Source organism: Canis lupus, chromosome 28, assembly GCF_003254725.2.
Source record: "Canis lupus dingo isolate Sandy chromosome 28, ASM325472v2, whole genome shotgun sequence".
NCBI lineage: Eukaryota > Metazoa > Chordata > Mammalia > Carnivora > Canidae > Canis > Canis lupus.
The window spans coordinates 11,346,303-11,365,391 of record NC_064270.1 but is presented as its reverse complement, the minus strand read 5'-3'; the positions used below and the strand labels follow the sequence as shown (position 1 = coordinate 11,365,391).

The following is a 19,089-nucleotide window of genomic DNA, read 5'->3' as shown; positions in this document are numbered from 1 at the left end:
TTCATTCACCATATACCCATTATCACAGTTATGAGCTATTCAAATAGTAACTTCGACATATGCTATGAGTCCCCACAATGCCCCAGGACCCAACACAGCACCAAGCACATAATAAATATTTGGTGGATGAGACAGTGAACAGGGACGCTGACTAGGTCCTGGGAATAGGAATTTGGGGGAGAAAAGACTGAACCCCAAATTAGGAGATCCAGGTTTTGGCCTCAGCAGGGCTCTACACAAAGCCTCTTCCTTGCCAGCCCTTCTTTTTCCATCTTTAAAATGAGGGAATAGACTGGCTAAGCTCCAAGGCCCCTCTGGATTTAAAATTCCAGGATGTCAAGACTACCCCTGGCTACTTGACTGGAGCTGGGAAAGAGCAGTGCCTGAGTTCTCTTGCCCAGGGAGGTTGCTAGCTTGGTATATTCATTATCTGCTGTCATGTGATAAATTAACCTAAATTTCAGCAACATAAAACAACAGATATTTATTATCTTATACACTTTCTGAGGGTCAGGAATCTAAACTAGTTCTGGTTCAGCCGCTGTCATAAGATTACCATCAAGACATAGGCCAGAATGGCCATCACCTAGAGCCTACTTCCAGGCTCACTCATGTAGCTGTTGGCTAGAAGCCCATTTCCTTGCCCCGTGGACCTCTCCACAGAGCTGTTCACAACATAGCTGCTGGCCTCCCCCAGAGTAAATGATCTCAGAGAGAAAAAGAGTCATCGAGATGGAAGCTGTAATGCCTTTTTATAATCCAACCAAGAAGTGAGATACTGTCAACTATTTAATTGGTTATACAGATTAATTCTTAAAAAAAAAAAAAAAGGTTTATCTTTATTTGAGAGAGAGAGCAGGAGCAGGGGTGGGGACAGGGGAGGAGAAGGGGAAGGGCAGAGAGAAAGGGAGAAGCAGACTCCCCACTGAGCAGGGACCCCAATATGGGGCTCAATCCCAGGATCCTGATATCATGACCTGAGCTGCAGGCAGATGTTTAACCAATTGAGCCACCCAGGAGCCCTGGTTCTACAGTTCAATTCTGGTGTCACGTAGGAGGGAACCACATCGGGCCATCATTTGAGGGCCATCTGGGAAGCTGGCTGCCACACCCGGGCTGAAGCCAATGCCACAGTGCCCCCACTTAGACAAGGCCACTGCTCACAACTTTTCAGGGATGTCCCAGCTCCCACTACAGGTAGGAGCCAGCCAGTATCCTCAGTGGAATGTCCCTGCTGTTCCTTTCCAAAGCATGCACAGGAATTCTGCAGAGCTCCTCACGGAAACCCTGCTGCTCAACACAGCCCTGCTGGGTGTGAGAGCAGAGCTGGGGGGAGGGGGGGCTCAGCAGAGACCACCCAAATAACCCAGCAAAATCTCAATTAACCAGAGAAAAGTCAGACAGGCCCCTCATCTAATCACATTTTTTCTGTACTCAACTCTCCCACCCCGATAAATAAATCCAAATACTATGGCCGATGATAAGGATACAAATGGCAAGCATTATATTACCTTTAACGAATTTTAAAAGCCCTCCAAGGATATATACCTGTAAGCTTGCATGCTGTCTACATCTAAAATATTGTAAGGTACTGAAAAATCCAGAATTATCAATGAATGATCTGTTACCGTTATTTCACTTGCTAAGGCAGAAAAGTGAAATAAAACATTTTAGGAAGTTTTAAAAAATTAACATTTCTAACAATGTAGCCTTTCTGCTGAACTTCCATCTAATTAGGAAATTAAATTAACCAGACCATTTCACTTCCTCAGTAAATGGGATTGGATTTCTTGTGGTGGCGACTCAGACTCCTTTCTCCATTTCCCTGACATATCCGGCTCTTCCCACCCCCATCTTTCATTCCTCCTGCCACCTGGAATTTTTGGTGAGCCTGGAGTTGGAGTGAAAGGAAGTGGGTTCCAGTCTCTGTTCTAGAGCATGTCTCTTACATCTTGGACACGTGGCCTCTCTGAGCTCCATTTCCCTGGCTTATAAAGGAGGAGATTAAAATACATGATCCTGGGATCCCTGGGTGACGCAACGGTTTGGTGCCTGCCTTTGGCCCAGGGCGCGATCCTGGAGACCCGGGATTGAATCCCACATCGGGCTCCCGGTGCATGGAGCCTGCTTCTCCCTCTGCCTGTGTCTCTGCCTCTCTCTCTCTGTGACTATCATAAATAAATAAAAATTTTAAAAAAATAAAATAAAATACATGATCCTTTAGGTCTCTTTTACCCCTAACATTCTAGGACTCCTTACACTGACCATTCTCTCCCTCTTCACTTTCTTTTTTTTTTTTTTTTTTTTTTAATTTTTATTTATTTATGATAGTCACACAGAGAGAGAGAGAGAGGCAGAGACACAGGCAGAGGGAGAAGCAGGCTCCATGCACCGGGAGCCCGACGTGGGATTCGATCCTGGGTCTCCAGGATCGCGCCCTGGGCCAAAGGCAGGCGCTAAACTGCTGCGCCACCCAGGGATCCCCCCTCTTCACTTTCTGAAACTAACCTGCTTTCTCAAGATGCAAATAAGATGTTTATCACCACCTTGGAGACTCTCTTATTCCATGGAGACAGAAGTAATTTCTTGCTTCTGAAGATACAGCAATTAGATGTTACATAGTTTCATGTATTAAATTGTATAAATTCATGTATAACATTTTGTCTCTCTGAGCAGACCCTAAGCTCTTTGAGGACAAGGGCCTGGACTTTCTCATTTTTATATTCCTTAGCATTGCACCTGGCACATAGTAGGTGCTCAATCCGTGGTTTGAACAAAGTCCAAATTGTCGTGGTTTTGCAGCACACAGCTGTATTGGGTACCCTTAGCCAGCAGGGGGAGCGCTTCTGCTCCTTAAAAGAAGAAGCCAATTCTGAACATTTTTTGTATGGAGAACTGATGGATAGATTTACCTCTGAGGATGAGAGGCCCATGGGACTGGGATGAATGCAGGGATGAGGGAGAGCCTGTTATTTCTCACTAAGAAGGCACCATTTATTTTGCCACTTGGTAAACAGAATAACATCTCAAGAGCAGAAAGTAACCTTCGTGATAAATTCAGAGTACTTCCTATCTCTAAGGCCTACATGGAGTTACAAGGGGGATACATTCTTGATTAAACACTGTGTACCTTGGGGCATTAAGTCTATGATAAATTAGGAGATAGGGCCCTGCAAACTCATTTTTTAAAGGATATTTAATTACAAAATTCCATAACAAAATTACAACCTTATTAAAATGGTTTCTCACCGAAGAGAAGGTCTAGAAAGATGAGACAATGCCAAGGGCAGCTTTTGGATTTCCCAAGAGCTCTCCCTGTGCTACTGCACTCTATTCAGAGGTCAGAAAGAAGAGACAAACATCTCCATTCAGAAAATAGCCCCTTGGGAAGGGTGGTCTCTCTCTCCACCTACCCCCCCACCCATGACCCTGCCCCTACAAGAGCCTGGAGAGCCAGGCAGCTAGAATCCCAATAGAGAGAGATATCTGGTGGATAAACTAGCTTCTCTTTAAAAGGACAAGCAGCTGCCAGTATTTGGTGGCTTATTAGTCACTCACATCTTAGTATAAATTATAACAATCATTTTCTTCTAGCCACCCTGCAAAATGATAAGAGGGTGTTTTGCCCATGAATGGTCAGTTTGGTTGTATATTAAAAGAAGTCATAATTCCAGGGTGCCTGGGTGGCTCAGTAGGTTGACCGTCTGCCTTCGGCTCAGGTCATGATTCCAGGGTTCTGGGATAGATCCTGCTCAGCAGGGAATCTGTTTATTCCTCTCCCTCTGTCCCTTCATGTTAAGTTCAGAGTACTTCCTATCTCAAATGCCTACATGGAGTTACAATGGAGATACATTCCTGACTAAACACTGTGTGCCTTGGGAATTAAGCACCTATCCCCCCCCACTCATGTGCGCATTCTTTCTCTCAAATAAATGAATAAATCTAAAAATTAATAAATAAAATAAATAAATAAAAGAAGTCATAATTCTAGAGCATAAGATTCTTTGGGGGAGGGATGCCAGAGAGATAAGCCTTTGAAGGAAGGCTTTGGGCAGTCAGAGAGTGGTGTGGGGGACTGCATTAAGAACCATGGCAATGACAACTGTTCCTGGATTTTTCCAAAAGCTTGCTCCATGACCAGTCAACACATCAGACCACGTGCCCCAATTTCTCATTCAGAAAATACAGTTCCTTCACTTTCCTGGTCAGTTTCTTCCTCCACCATCTAGAAGCAGAAACAGGTTTGACCTTGGGGTCTTTATTTCATCTCTCAGAGGCAGAGACCCGATCTCAACCAGCAAGTAGGGAGAGTCATCTGACTCCCCTCATAGGAAATGCACCAATAGGTACATGCGCCTGCTTAGTGCATAGTAAGCCCTCAGCTGCTGATGGGGCTGTCAGTCCCCGGCACATCAGAGACCCTCCATAAACACTGGCTGGTATAATTACAGAATCATTCTGGGTCCTGGATCCAGGGTCGGCCTGTGACACAAGGTCCGCTGCTCATTACTTACATCCACGTTAGCTTTTCACCCCTCAGCTGCCTAATTAGGAGCCAGAGAATTGTATTGAAAAAAAAAAAAAAACAAGAAATCTGACAAACCCAGCTGTGCTCTTCTTTTTCCCGGTCACTGTGTGAACCAGAGCAGTGCTCCTTAGGAGGTGAGTGCCACTTCTAGGAATTAAATATTCTGGAGCATCAGGTGGAGGCGGTGTGTAAGTGCCAGATGCTTTGTGGCGAAGCCCCATCGTGTTCCAGCTATGTGACTTTAGGCATGTCACTTAACTTCTTTTTTTGTTTCTTCTCATCTGAAAAATAGAGACCACAAGGACCTGATGCCACCGTACCCATTCAGTGTCTGATGTAGAGTAGGAATTCAGTCAACATTAGCTTCATTTCCTGCCAACCTTTACTCTTGCTCCTCCAACCCCATAAAGGCCTAGAACCTCAGAGCAGTGGGGAATCTGAAAGACCAGCCAGCTCTGTCTTATCTCTGAGATTAAGGAAGGACACTGGGTGAGACAGAGGCTGGCTCAGGATAAGTCAGGCTGCCCCTTCCTAGTCTATGCCCACCCCTAATATGGCTCTACCATCATATCACCTTAGTAGGGCTGTCGGCTCAGAGTTCAATTCTCCTGGTTTCATTTAACCTGGTTTGTGGCTCGCCTCCTTCTCTGAAATTACATCAAGGAAGCTCTAACAACCATTAGCCATGGTGGTTTTTCCTTTCCGAGGCCACTCGCATCTTTGGATGGAAATTCATCTGTGTAAGCATCTGTACTCTGCTCAGATTTCCAGCAGACCCTAGGAATTGTGCCTGGATCTGGGTTTCTCCTTACCAGTGCAGGATGCTAAATTCAAATTCACAAACCAGAGCCTGCTTTCTGGAGCATGTCCAAATGTAGGTGAGTGGGAACAGGCAGTTTGTAATCCTGAGATGCTAATCTACCTTTCCAGGTTCTGACTGTGGTGGAGGAAGTAATAAAGTCGGAGAACAGAATAGGTTCCAAGCCTGAATGACCAATTAAGTCTCTTTTTAAATGACCAAGAGCAATATCTATAAGATACAAGCTAATTACAAGAATTAACAACAACCACTACCAAAAAAGCTCAGACACTTCAACTATATCAAATACTGAGGACCAGAAATGCAAGCCATCTTCTTTTTACTGAGTCTAAAATTTTCTGCCTACCAAATTAAACCAAGTCCAAACCGTGGCCTCGGTTCACTACTGGTCCTGGATGTATAGGGGAGGGGGCCAAAGAGAAATGAGGCAGGGATGACAGGAAGCCACAGGAGAAGTGAGAAGGCCTCTGAGTTAAATGCATAATATTCTAGTTGAAGAGCCCCTTTCCCCTTGCCACCTCCAATGATTCATCCAGCAAGTATTTGAGGAGCAACTATTTTGTGAGCACCCGGGATGCAGTGGTGCCTGTCTTCACAGAGCTGACATTCCCAGTGGGGAACAGAGACAACAAACAAGCATATAAACAAATCAACAAGATCATCTCAGAGAGTGCCTAACCCTGAGAAGGCAATGTGGGAAGTCAATGGACAGTGAGGAACTGGGCTTACCTGGAGGCACCTTGGTTGCCCGGTTGGAAGAGCACCTTTGAGGAGGTGACCACTATGAATTGAGACCTGTATAATCTGTAATAGATGATGGGTAAGCCTGAGAGAAGACTCCATGCAGAGGGCACAGAAGGTGCAGAGGCCCTCTTGAAGAATGCAGAAAAGTGCAGAGTGGCTACAGGTCAGGGAGCCAGGGCTGTGGTATGAGATAAGAGATAAGATGAAGATAAGAGCAGTAGGCAGTGACTGGATGGTATAAAGCAGGGGGAGGCAGGACAAGGAATGTCTAGGAGGAAGCAGTCCCTGAGGTCAGAGCTGGATTTGAATACCAGCTTTAAGATTTACCAGCAGCATGACCTTGAACAGGTTCCTTAACCTGTGAGCCTCAGCTTCCTCATCTTTGAAATGGGAGTGATGTAAACAGGACCAACCTCACATGGCTAGTGGGAGGAATGTGACAGAAACCGTTGCCAGTGCTTAGCAGAGCCCCTGGCACACACTCCACAGTCAGTAAGGTCCAACTTCTACTACTACGTGTTTTTTGTTTGTTTGTTATGTTTTTGTTTTTGTTTTTGTTTTTTAGAGATTTTATTTATTCATGAGAGAGAGAGAGGCAGAGGGAGAAGCAGGCTCCATGCAGGAAGCCCGACGGGGGACTCCCCAGTCTCCTGAATCATGCCCTGGACTGAAGGTGGCGCTAAACCCTTGAGCCACCCGGGCTGCCCTTCACGGGCTTCTTAATCACGACCCCTCAAGGCCACGCCTCAAGGCCCCGGGCTCCGTTCAGCCGCCACCACTCAGGACACCACCAGGTGGCAGTCGTTCAAGATTTCTAGTTTCCACCAGTGCCTGGTCCTGACTTTTCACCATTAGGAAAGGGCGAAGACCCTTTGGAGGCAAGGCCTGGTTGGGTGGGTACAGGGTTACTGGAAACGTACAGGGAATATTTTCCAATTTCAGCAACAGAAAGTCATGGAAAGGATAGCAGGCTAAGAGCCAGACCTGGCTTCTAGTCCCTACTTCACCTTCAGACCAGTTGACCTTGTCCATGCATTTGCTCATTCAAGGGCCCCCTATCTCCCCATCTACCTGTACCATGATACCATCGTGAGGCCCCAGTGGGGTACCATGTGTGGAATGGCTGTCTAAAATGTACCTGAGTGTCTGTCCCAGCTTTGCCACTTGCTTACTATCTACATAACCTCAGCTTTTTCATCTGTAAAATGGGCATAAAAGAATTAGAATCATAGGCTTGCAGGGACGATTGGAGCAGTAAAACCACATAACAGTGCCCAGCATATAGAAGTGTGGCTTCGGTGTGAGCTGTTAGCATTTGTGACGCTCCATTTAGGCAGATCAGCTTATGAGCACAGCCCTTGGTAGCTTTGGTTGTGGTGCCTACTGGAGAACGTTTGACAGATGGTGAGCTCCCAGGAGACCATGTGTAAGCAGAGAGAGAGGAGAGTTCCACATAGAGAGAGGGAGGGAAGGTGCCCAGTCACCAAGCCTGGGAAACCTCTCCTGCCCTACAATTGCCAGGAGAGTTTGCAGGATGAAGGAAGAGGGGCATCACCTGCTGGCCACATCTCCCCAGCCTGTTCCTATTCACTATCTCTTTCCACATGAGTTCGGCATCAATTCCCTGCTGTATTGTAAGCTCCTTGAAGGCAGAAAAGGACTCATTCATCTTTGTTCCCCCACTGGCCTAACACAGAGCCCACACCTAACAAGCCTTGAATAAATGCTGGCTGAGACCCATCCATTCTGGACTGTGCAGTGAATTGGTCACATCCCAGAAACCCCTGGGCTATGCACTGAGCCGGAACTCCTCCTGCCCAACCTAGGAGTTGGATGCTCTGCCTGTGACCCGGGGACATTGGTGTCTCTGTGCTAATGTCCTTATCTGTAAATGCGTGCACAGCATGCCATCATCAGAGGCAGGAGAATAGGCACAGGCACCGGCTGGATTTCCTGGGCTCGCCATTTGCCCTGGACCTGTCCCTCCTGCCTAAAGGCTCTTAGGAGGGGGCACAGGCAGTGAATGCTGTGTAATTGCTACTGATAGGGAACAGGTGGGGGGAGGATGGGCAGCATGACGGGGACAGGCAGCAGGCACAATGGAATAGGCATGACATTCCAAAACAGAGCACCCACATTCCTAAGCCTCCTTTGCCAGATGAGAATTTTGTTGAGGGGGAGGGAATCACTCCCTCTCTCTGGGCCTGTTTCCTCAACTCCACTACAGGGATAATACAAACACCCACTTCTTTGTCATAAAGGGCATAGTGCCCAGCCCACAGAAAATGCTTAAATGCATGTTGAATATCCCGATGAGGCAGTGCACGAGACAGTGCTTTGTATAGACTAAAGCAGCTCTGGTAAGACTTTACTGCCAAAGTACTCTCAAAGCAGAAGAAAGGCTTATCCCACACCCCCACCCCCACCCCAGGGGCCTGGGGGATCTCACCCAACAGGAAGTCTGAAAGGTCTTTTGTCTAAAAGATGCATGCACAGCTGTGCATTCAACTCTGTGATATATCTAGATTTATCAAAATGAAAAGTGTATTTTCAATTTCTTACCGGTTAAATTACCTACCGCACCTCTTCTTGCCCCCTGCCCCTAGCACATCTTCCAATAAAAATGGGTCCTCAGGAAGATGTGCTTTTACCTGGGGCAATCTGTGGCCCTGGAATCCTCCCCAAACATCCCTGCTCAGGGAGCCTGGTGAAAGAGCACTCTTCGGGGTCTATTATTTGCATTTCATATTGTAACAGGCCAGCCTCTGCACCCTGCTTTACTTACGTAGAATACCTGGCTTTGTCCGGTTGGGTCCAATCGCCTCCTGAGGGTCCAGAATGAGCTCCCGCCCCACTGCAGTGCTCAGCGGCCCAGCCAGCAGGCAGTAATTGGACAGATCAGACAACAGACAGCCTGTGGGGCTCTTCACTCAGAACTCAACGTTGTTACTGCTGTTCACATTGCCTGAACCTCTGGCCTCCTGCCTCCCTGGAGCCCGCCCTCCCCTCCCTGCCCCAGCCCCTGGGCCTGGCTTTGAGGTTTTCCCTCTGGCCTCCTGAGATGTCCTAAACCTCCCTGCTGTCCGTGCCCCAGCCTTACACACAGCTGTTGTAGCCACCTCGCTGGAGAGCAAATTGTGCTCTGGCTCTTAAAGACCTCCAGGGGAGCAGTTTCTACAACCTCTGCAGGAATCTGGTTCTAACATCTCACAACTCTTGCGCGGAGAAGAAAGCCTTCTTTTCATGAAATCTCAATTCCTTTCTGTTGCAATGAGCATGGAGTTGCTTTCATCCTCGCTAGTTTGAGCTACACTCAAACAACCATAATTCCTCCCGATTTTCTCCTCACTCACCAACGTGTGGACGTTGGCTTTGCTTCCGGTCAGCCTTCACCCACCATGTGCATGGCCCTGGGTCAGGGCTGGGCTCTTGCTTCTGAGATGTGAGCAGAGCGACATTGAAACGGAGTGGACCCTTCCATCTCAAGGGGTGGGGCTGAGCCAAGGGTGACCCTCTGTCTCTCTCGGTGCCTGGAAGGAGTGACCAACTGACACCAGTTGAGGACCTCTTGTGGGCCAGACCCTAAAGGTGTTTATGGGAAATATAAAATCATGTCTCTGTGAGAGAAGTAATGACTTGCTTGACTCTCTGGATAGGAGGCAGTGCCCAAGAGACTTAAATCTGCATCCCAGCTCTGCCTTTCATTAGCTGTGCCTGGTTGGGCAGGTCACGCACTCCTTTGAGCCATCCTTTGTGTCTACCACATAGTAAGTGTCAATGAGGATTTTTTTTTTTTAATTCTGTAAAGTTCTGCACAAACTGAAAGTGTTACTAGAGATTGGGTGGGGAGAGTATGAAGGCAGGGTTATCTCCAGATCTGCTACTGCAGGAATACAAAAGTGGGGTGCTAAAGGGTGTAAAGAGAAAGAGATGAAAGTGAGTGGCATTTCAAATGAAGGACAGGCCAGTGGAGGTGACAGGTCGTGCACAGAGACTGGAGGAAAGACAAGAATGACGACAATCACCATTTCTGGGACACTCACTATGTACCAGGCACTCTGCTAAGTGCTGTGCATACATTATCTCATGTGTTCCTTATAAAAGCCCTATAATCGTTTTTATCGTCCTCATTTTACCCTCGCATCTGGCGGTTCATAACAATACCTCCAGACCCTGAAACTGAACCTGTGAGAAATCCATTCTATCTTTAATGGAATGGGGTGTCAAGATGAGGATAGAGTTTTCGAACAAATCAGGAAAGAACCAAGAGGTGCAGAGAGAAGTGGCAGGGGGAAGGGAATTCTCCACAAACCCTGGCTAATGAAATCACGACAGAGTAATCAGAAATAATACCCCTTGCACATTTCAAACACGGTTTCCCTTTCCCAGATGCAGTCCATTCTTGTCCACCTGTTCTTGGCAGCCCTCCACCTCTAACCCACCTCCTTTCTGCAAGGTCTTGCTCCTCCCTCCTCCCTCTCTTTACCCTAAGGCTCCTCCCTCCTTCGCTCCTTCCCTCACTCCCTCTCTTCCCACACAATTACCCTTTCCATCTTCTTTTGCATCAATACTTGACTCTTTGTTGATGACAAGACTTTCATGTTCAGTTTACACATCCAAACAGACTAGAAACATTCTCTTCCACCCTTTGCTTCTTCTCCCAACATCCTCCCTTCCCTTTCTCTCCTCTCTTGATTCTTTCCCTCCTTTTATTTACTCCTTCCTGTTTGCCTTCCTCTCCTCTTCACTTTTCATCCATTTCTCTCTTCCTTTAGGATGAAGCTGGCCAGGTCACCCCTGGCCCAGGAGCTCCCGGCACTTGCTGCTAGCAAATTCCTGCTTCCACTCCCCAACTGCTAAAGGCTTTTTTATTCTTCTTCTTTCAAACCATGACCATGAGTTCATGTCTGTCACAAACATGTCTGGGTTGGCAGCTGGATATGCCATACCAAGAATGGCTGGAACCTGGATCAAGACCTACCCACCAAGGCAGGGCCAGGATCTTGGGAGGTTCTGGCAGCTAGTGGTAGGAGGAAGTGAGGCCAGGTTGAGGGCGCTGGTCAAAGGAAGGTGGCATGAGGCAGTAGGTGGAGGTTCAAGAAAGCAGTTGATATGAGGGATATGAGGCAACAGGTGTTAAAGACTCAGCCACAGGAAGGGAAGTAAAGCATCTGGACTCCAGAATCCTAGTGCCTGAAAACCTAGGTTATGTGGTTGGGTACAAGGATGGGAGAATGAGATAGAGAGCCAGTTATTGGAGCTGGGAGGGCCAGACAGAGTTCGGTCAGAAGAAAAAGGTAAGAGCACGTACTAGGACCTGGAGCAAAGGCAAAGCAGGACCAAGGGTAGCAACAAGGCTGGCCTTAAAAGTCAAGATGAAGTTTCCTGCTACTGACCTTGGGTTCCAGGGAGCCCCCTGACCGTGAAAGGTACTGCTGGCTGGGCATCTCAAGCAGGGATAGAAAGCTGTGCACTCAGCGGTTCACCATGGCCTTGCCTTGTCTCTGTGTCATACTCTCAGCCAGCCTCTCAGATTGAAAATCCACTCCACCACAGTGTGGGAAAACTTCAAAGCACCCAGATAGATGCAGATTGACATTATTGTCAGATGTCTACCTGCAGCATCGCTCCCAGGCTCCCCTCAGCCCTAAGAGGCTCTGACCTTTCTAACCAGCTTTTCTAGGATCCCATAATGTTCTCCTTTTTCTAGTCTCCTTCCCCAGATCTGCCCTCTCTCTACCTGGAGAAGTTTCCTGTAGCATGCACTCCCATTTTAAGCTGTTCTGAATTAGGTCTCCCTGGCCAGCCAGAAGTCCACCATGGTTTGTGGCTCCTCTATAAGAGCTTCCGTGCCTTCACCCCTACTTGCCTCCCCTACTAGGTCCATTCTGCACATCTGTCATTTACAAGCCACTGTTAACACAAGTGCATCTAAAACTCACCAGCCATCTGATAAATATGTGTTCCTTAGAAGAAAGGAACAATAGTGCAGTACAAGTTGGCTTGAGAAGAGTTTATTTCCTCACCTCCCTTAAACTCCTTACTTCTTGTACAGGTTATGGTTTCTCATTTGCTACTACTGCTGCATTCCCACACCCTCACAAAAGCATGCATTTCTTTAGGGACAACCAAGCCTAATTCCACAATCCCTCATCTGCAGTTCCAAGTTCTCAGATCTCCGAAAGTCAAGAGGTGCATTTTTATTTTGTTTTGTTTCTCTTGCAAGTTTGGTGTCAAAACTCATCTGGTGACAACATCTACCTAAACTGGTGTGAGGCTATTTTATCCTCACACTTGCTTCATGAGAACATTCATATTTTTACTGAAGAAATATTCATGGGTCCCATTAAGAGATGCTGCCCAAGACCTCACAGGGGATGTCTCAGAATGTACGGTACTTTTCTGAATTCTAAAACCCCTTTGGCTTCAGATAAGGGTTTGAGGAACTGTAGCAACTGTAGCAACCTCCCTGTTGTTTTTTTTTTTTTTTTTTTTTTTTTTTTTTTTGCAACAGATCTGTTCGAACAGAAGCATCTCTAAGATCTGAGATTCCCTGGCCTTTTCTTTCCATCTGGAGAATGAGAAGACAGCCAGGTGGATCAGGGAGGGTGACAAGGAGAGGAAGGATAGCAAATCTTCTGATGTGGAGAAAGAAGGATTGACTTGGCATGACTCTAAATGACTTGTGTAACCCATCTGAGGCTGGACCATAACAGGGAGCTAGTTCCCAAGAGCCCCCCCTCCAATAGACTTTCAAGATAACCAAAATGCCAAAATGATGCACACAAAATATCTTGAGCTTTTAGCAAATGAATTGGCACATAAACTTTCTGGTATTTTTTAAAGTAATCATGTTTAATTGAAATAAATTAATCCGAAAACCCTGTGTATTCACTCAGTGCCCAGTTTCATGCTGGCTTCCATGAAGCAGTCAAGTATAACATACAAACTCAGGACTTAAGGGAACTTCCATTCTGGTAAGATGGCCACATTTATTTTTTAAAGATTTTATTTATTTATTCATGAGACAGAGAGAGAGACACAGAGAGAGAGACAGAGACGCAGGCAGAGGGAGAACCAGGCTCCATGCAGGGAGCCTGACATGGGACTCGATCCTGGGTCCCCAGGATCAGGCCCTGGGCCGGAGGCAGCACTGAACTGCTGAGCCACCCGGGCTGCCCAGATGGCCACATTTTTTGCATAGGAAATAATTAGAAAACTGAACTATGTACATAATAGAGTGCTAAGACATTGCAGACCACCAGCAAGAGAGCAGAAAAGGCAAAGCTCGTTGGCCAGAGCACTTTGGGATGGTGGTGTGGGAGGTGAGACTTAGTTTCGGTGTCAGAGGATGAGAAAACATCTTAGGCAAGTGTCCTGGACAAGAATGGACAAGGTTTGTGGAAGGATAATATGGAGAGAGACTTCCCCAGAGTGGAGAAGGCTGGAGTTGGGGTACTGGGAGGATAGGGGAAGTATGTTGAAAATGTGCGTGCCTTAGTCTTCTCATGTGGTCATAACAAAACACCACACAGATGGCTTAGACAAGAGAAATTCATTTCCTCACACTTGGAGGCTGGAAGTCCCAGATCAAGGTGTGGCAAAGTTTGGTCTCCTCCGAGGCTTCTCTCCTTGGTCTACAGATGGCCACTTCTATCTGTGTCCTCACGTGACCTTTCTTCTGTCCGTGTGCAGAGAGAGGGGAAAATCTCCAGTGTTTCTTTATTTTCTTATAAGGACACTAATCCTAAGGACTAGGGTTCTACCCTGTGACCTCATTTAACCTTCATTACCTACTTAAAGGCTCTATCTCTAAATACAGTCATATTGGAAGTTAAGTCTTCAACATATGAAGGGATGCGAAGGAAGTGGGACTGAGCAGGGCAGGGGGCAAGTGGGGGGGGCACAATTCAATTCATAGCAGTGCACAAATGTCCCAAGGAAGCAGGATGCATCCAGGCAGTTCATGAAGGCAAGATACCTACAACGAGACAGGCAGGGCAGGGTTGGACTCTGAGTGGACACAGACATGAACTGGGTGAATGGATGTGGAAGACATTAGAGGAATTCAAAATTATAGGAACAGATCTACCTGGCCCACTGGCTCAACCCTTACGAGTTCAAGTGCAGAAACCAGATTGCATTCCCCGGAGAACTTCCTGGAAAGAACATCTCCGTCATTTCCTGCATTTCTCTGCCCTTCCCCAGCACCTCTGGTCTGTTGCACTCCTATTTGGCTAGCTGCAGGAAAGTGTGACATCATTATAGAGCTGTTTTGTGCAGACAGCCTATTCACATCTGGATGGCTAATGCTGATAATTACTGCACTGGTTACTAAATCTGTCGGGTTTAGGTAAAGTGAGGCTCCACAGCTGGGGCTGCTGCTCGCAGTTTCGCCGGCAGAGAGAGGTGAGAACAAAAACCAAGAAAGGTGTGCTCAGGTGCTTGGGATTGAGTGAAAATGGTTAATTACCAGCCAGTTGTTATCTCCCTGAGTTGGAGTTTCTGGCTAAGGAACTCTCACTGATCACACAAAACATGACAACCTGCAACTTACCTCCACACTAAGAGGGCGGCAGGGACCGAGATGCAGAAACAAGTGTGGAGACGGCCTCTCAGATGCCAGGGCCAAGCCCATATGACTTAGATGCCCTCTAAGCATGGTGGGGGCATAATGCAGCAGGGTACAGAGCAGGCTGGACTTGTTATGGAAAGAGCTGGGAAATCAGGCGTGTCCTTGGGGCAGAGTTTATTTGCTGCTAAGTGAAGGTTAATTTGGGGTCTTAGATTAAGGTTTAAGGATCCATGAACCCCCTAAATTTGCATGGCAACATGTATACAAGTATGTGATTATTTTCCTGAGAAACAAACCCATAGCAGTAATCAGATTCTTGAAAGTTTCAAAAGGGTTCTTTTGATCCCCCAAAGGGAAATGATTATAAGCCGCAACCCCAGACCCCTAGGGACACAGGTTGACATTGGGCAGAGCCCCATAAAAGATTTGAGATCCCTAATGATCAAGACATGATGCTTGGAGATGTGCTTACGTGTGTGTGTGTGTGTGTGTGTTGTGTATTTGTCTAGAGGAAGCATTCAGTTGGTCCACAATCCTCAAAGGACTAAGGACCTGAGCTAGTTCCAGGCCCAAGAGCTACAAAGATCGCCTATGCTTAGCTATTTCTTTTCAGAGGACGATCACAGAGACCTGAAAACAGGGCCAAACTAGGCTTGGTAATTCTGCTCAAAACCTGGGGATAACTAGGGCCAGGGGCTGCTTGGCAGGGGGCCTCCATAAAACAACAACAAAACCCCACTAGAGTCATTTTATAAGTACCCAGAAGAGAGGCATCAATAGATGGGGAAACAGTCCTAGCTCCTTCCCTCTCTGACGAAGCATCATCCCCAGGTCCTTCTCTTCCAGCGCCCCGTTCGAGCCCCAGGTTTCCGAAACCCAAAGGCTTTATTCATGGAAGCTCACAATTCATTTAGTAAATCCTCACTGGGCGCCTCCTCGGTGCCAGTCTCGATTCCAGGCGCAAAACAAAGGACTCGTCTTAGAGTGTTACCGACCTCGGCCAGTTCCTGCCCAGCGCACGGGTATTTGGGGCACTGCTGCCCCAGTGCGTTCTTCCCAAGCTTGGCCCGCCAGGGCCCCGGGTCCGGAGAGGCTGAGACCAGCGGGCTGGGGGTCGAGGAGGGGGTCAGCAGTACCCGCGAGCAGAGCGGCGAGGGGGGCTGGAAAGACCAGAGCCACAGGGCCTGCTGGGGGGCCCCGGATTAAGCTGGGCCCCGGCGCTGCGGAGGCGGGGGCACGGCGGGGGCACGGCGGGGGCACGGCGGGGGCACGGCGGGGCGGGGTGGGGCGGGATGGGGTGGGGTGGGGGCACTGCGGGCGGCGGCGGGCGGGGGCGGGGCCGGGGCCGGGGGGAGGGGACGCGGGGAGGGGCGGGGGGGAGCGGACGCGGGGAGGGGCGGGGGGGAGCGGACGCGGCCCGCCGCCGCCGCCGCGCCTGCTCTCGGAGCTGTGCTCGCCCGCCCCCCGCCCCCCGGGCCGTCGCGAAGCTCCGCTCTCCATACTGAGCAGCCCCGGGAGGTGCTCGGACACGTTCCCAGGCCGGATAAAGATCGGCTCGGCGCTCGCTCCGCAGCGCGAAATCTCGCTCTCAGCTCGCCTCGCCTCGCCTCGCGCGGCCGCTCCGGCCCGGCCCGGCCCGGCGACGCCAGCTCGCGACCTGCGCGGGGGGCAGAGCAGGCCCTGCGCGCCGGGGGGCCGGGGGCCGGGGGTCGCGGGGCCCCAGGGCCCCAGGGCTCGCCCCCTCCCCGTCCCCCTCCCCCTCCCCCCGGCTTCCTCCCCGGGGACCCCCGCTTGCCGCCCGCCAGTGCCCCCAGCGCCCGGCCAGGCGCCCTCGTCTCGCCCTCCCCGCCAGGCCCCGCCAGGCCCCGCCGCCTCCTGAAGGTTACGCGACGCAGCGGCGGGGCGCGGGGGGCGCGGGGGAGCACCGGGGCGCCCGCCCTCCAGCCGCCCGCGCCGCCGCCCACCCAGAGCCCGCCGCGCGGGGCCGGCCGGGCCGCCGGCTGCTGCCACCGCAATCCCGGCTCCTAAATCAGCGCGGGGAGGCGTCCCCTCCCCCACCGGCTGCCCGCGCTCGCGGCGCCGCGATTGGCCGCGCGGCCGCCCCCCGCCCGGGGCCCCCGCTCCAGCCGCCGCGCCATTGGCTGCGGGTCTCCGCCAGCCTTTACATAAGGCCGGCGCGCTCGAGTGGAGTTGTATAAAGCGGCGAGCGGCGGCGGGGCGGGAGGCTCGAGGCCAGCCCGGGACCGGGCCGGGAGCTGGGAGGCGGCGGCGGCGGCGGCAGCAGCGCCCGCGCTCCGACGCCCCCGGGCGGTGGGGCGCAGAGGGCCCGAAGGCGGCTCCGAGCGCGGACCCCGGCGTGAGTACCCGCCCGCGTGCCCCCACCCCTCGGGCCGAGAAAGTTTCTCCCGCCCTGCGCGCCCCTCCCGACCCGCCGGCACCGGGGGCGGGAGAGCGGCCGCGGAACCGGGAAGACGGCCACGGCCACGGCCACGGCCACGGAAGGCGGCGGCGGCGGCGCCCCCAACTTGCCGGGAGGCGGGCGCAGGGCGCAGGGCGCAGGGCGCAGGACCCGACTGGCGCGCCGAGCCTCCCCCGCGGGCTGGGGGCGAGGCGGGCGCGGGGCTGCAGGTGCAGGAGACGCGGGAACGCGGGGTGCGGACCACAGCGCGCCCCGCCGGCGGGGCAGGTGCCGGGGCGCTGGAGGTCAGCGCTTCGGGGAGGGGGGCCCCGGGGCTGCGAGGGGGGCGGAGCGGGTGAGGAGGGGTGCGCCGGCGGGTATTTGGGAGTCACCCCGCCGGGCTCAGCTCCGGGCCGGGGAAGCTGCTGGCCTCGACCGGGTGTACGCGGCCGGGATGGGGAAGAGCCCCCAAGGAGCTGGCGCTTCTCCCCCGGGGAAGCCGAGCGCCCAGGCACAGCGCCGGGCGGCAGAGAGCTCCGGACGCAGCCCCGCGAGCCGCGTAGCGCCAGCTGCCTTTGCTGGACCGAGGTGTGGTCTCCTCGCACGCAGCCTGTCTCAGGCAAACCAGCTTCAGGCATTCCGGGGGCGCCGAGGGTCCTCCTCTGCCCGTGGGGACACACACAGGCTTCGGTGGGGCGGCAGGCCGGGCTTGGGGGCATGGCCAACAATGCAGCGCGTCACTTCGCAGTACAGTAGTTGGGAGCCCTGGTTAGTCCCGTTTCTGCAAAAACCAACTCAAGAATCCAAAGTCATGCCAGCCTGGATGAGAGCCTCCCAGAGTGGTCGGGAAATGCTCCTGGGGCTGGGAGGGGGGCACTCCCCTGCCTCCGGGAATGACTAATGAATATTGCTACCGGTGGTGGTGGTGGGTGTGCACCTAGGGTGGCTTCTCTGCATCCCAGGAGATGCTTCAGCTCTCCAGGCAGGACACATTCTTGAGTCACACTTGAGATGTCTTCTGGGATGGGTGCAGGACTTCCCAAGTGAAGCCAGGTGGAAAAGAAGGGGAGAAGGCTCCAAGTCTAGGGGACAACTCTGTAGTGCTGTCTGGAATCAGGGGAGAACTTACCAGGGAAGAGAATTGCTACTGATGGGAGATTTTTTTACCCTGATGACTTGGGGCTGGAGATACCCAAGACTGAATCAGAGCGAGTTCAGAGAGTCATGCTGTACCTCACTCCCAGCGGTGAGGAAGGGGAGATGGAGGATGGAAAAGTGGGAACATGGCGGTTCTTCCAATATAGCTCTTGGAGAAGCATTTTCTCTTCCTCTGACTTAAGAACATCATTCTGGCACCAGGTCCTAAAGTCAATTTAAGAAGCGGTGAAAGTTTAGGGTCTTGATGCTGGCACAGAGGACCACAATTAGAATATTCTGGCTTCCATTTGGCGCTAATAGACTCTGGAGAAGGTCAAAGGCATGCTGCTCAGCTGGGGTGTATTCTTCACCTGTACCCCATTCCTGAACACAATGGGCATCTTGAACTCCTAGGGTAACTGCTTCAGCATGGAGATCTTCTGTGGGGGTTATCAATCTATACCTGCAAACCCAGCTCCATCCTCAGCCTGCAGTCAACATTTTTCTGCTGCATTTCCCAACACCTTCTCTCCACTGGGGATTTGTGCAATGAGATACCTGCTTGTTGCTCTTTCTTCCCCTCTCTCCATCTGGGTTGCACCTGGTGTTCTGAACCCTGATATTTATTACTTGGCACCTTGATGTTTGCTTAAGACGTCCTATCGCTACACAGGAGTGCCCCTGTGAGTGTGTGGACCAAACGCCTGTGTCATTCTAGGGAGTCAAACCTACACTATGGTGGAGAGAGGACCAGGGACCACAAAGGCGGTACTGTGAAAGTGCTTAGGACAGTCTCCTGTTCTCAGTCTTTTTGCCTGCAGAGGTGATGGAAGGTTAAAGGTGCAGCAGGCTCCTTGGTGTCCAGTAGGGGGCGCCAAAGGCACCCA

The 19,089-nt window shown here is 51.0% G+C and overlaps 1 protein-coding gene across 5 annotated transcripts in view; it reads left to right on the top strand.

The window, feature by feature from the left end:
• Positions 1-16,884: 16,884 nt before the first annotated feature.
• Positions 16,885-19,089, top strand: part of CRTAC1 (cartilage acidic protein 1) — a 156,346-nt gene continuing 154,141 nt past the window's right edge. For all 5 annotated transcript variants that reach the window (XM_035707804.2, XM_049103092.1, XM_035707802.2 and 2 more), the window contains exon 1: positions 16,885-17,023. The gene's annotated coding sequence lies outside the window, so the exon portion shown is untranslated. The remainder of the gene's footprint in view (positions 17,024-19,089) is intronic.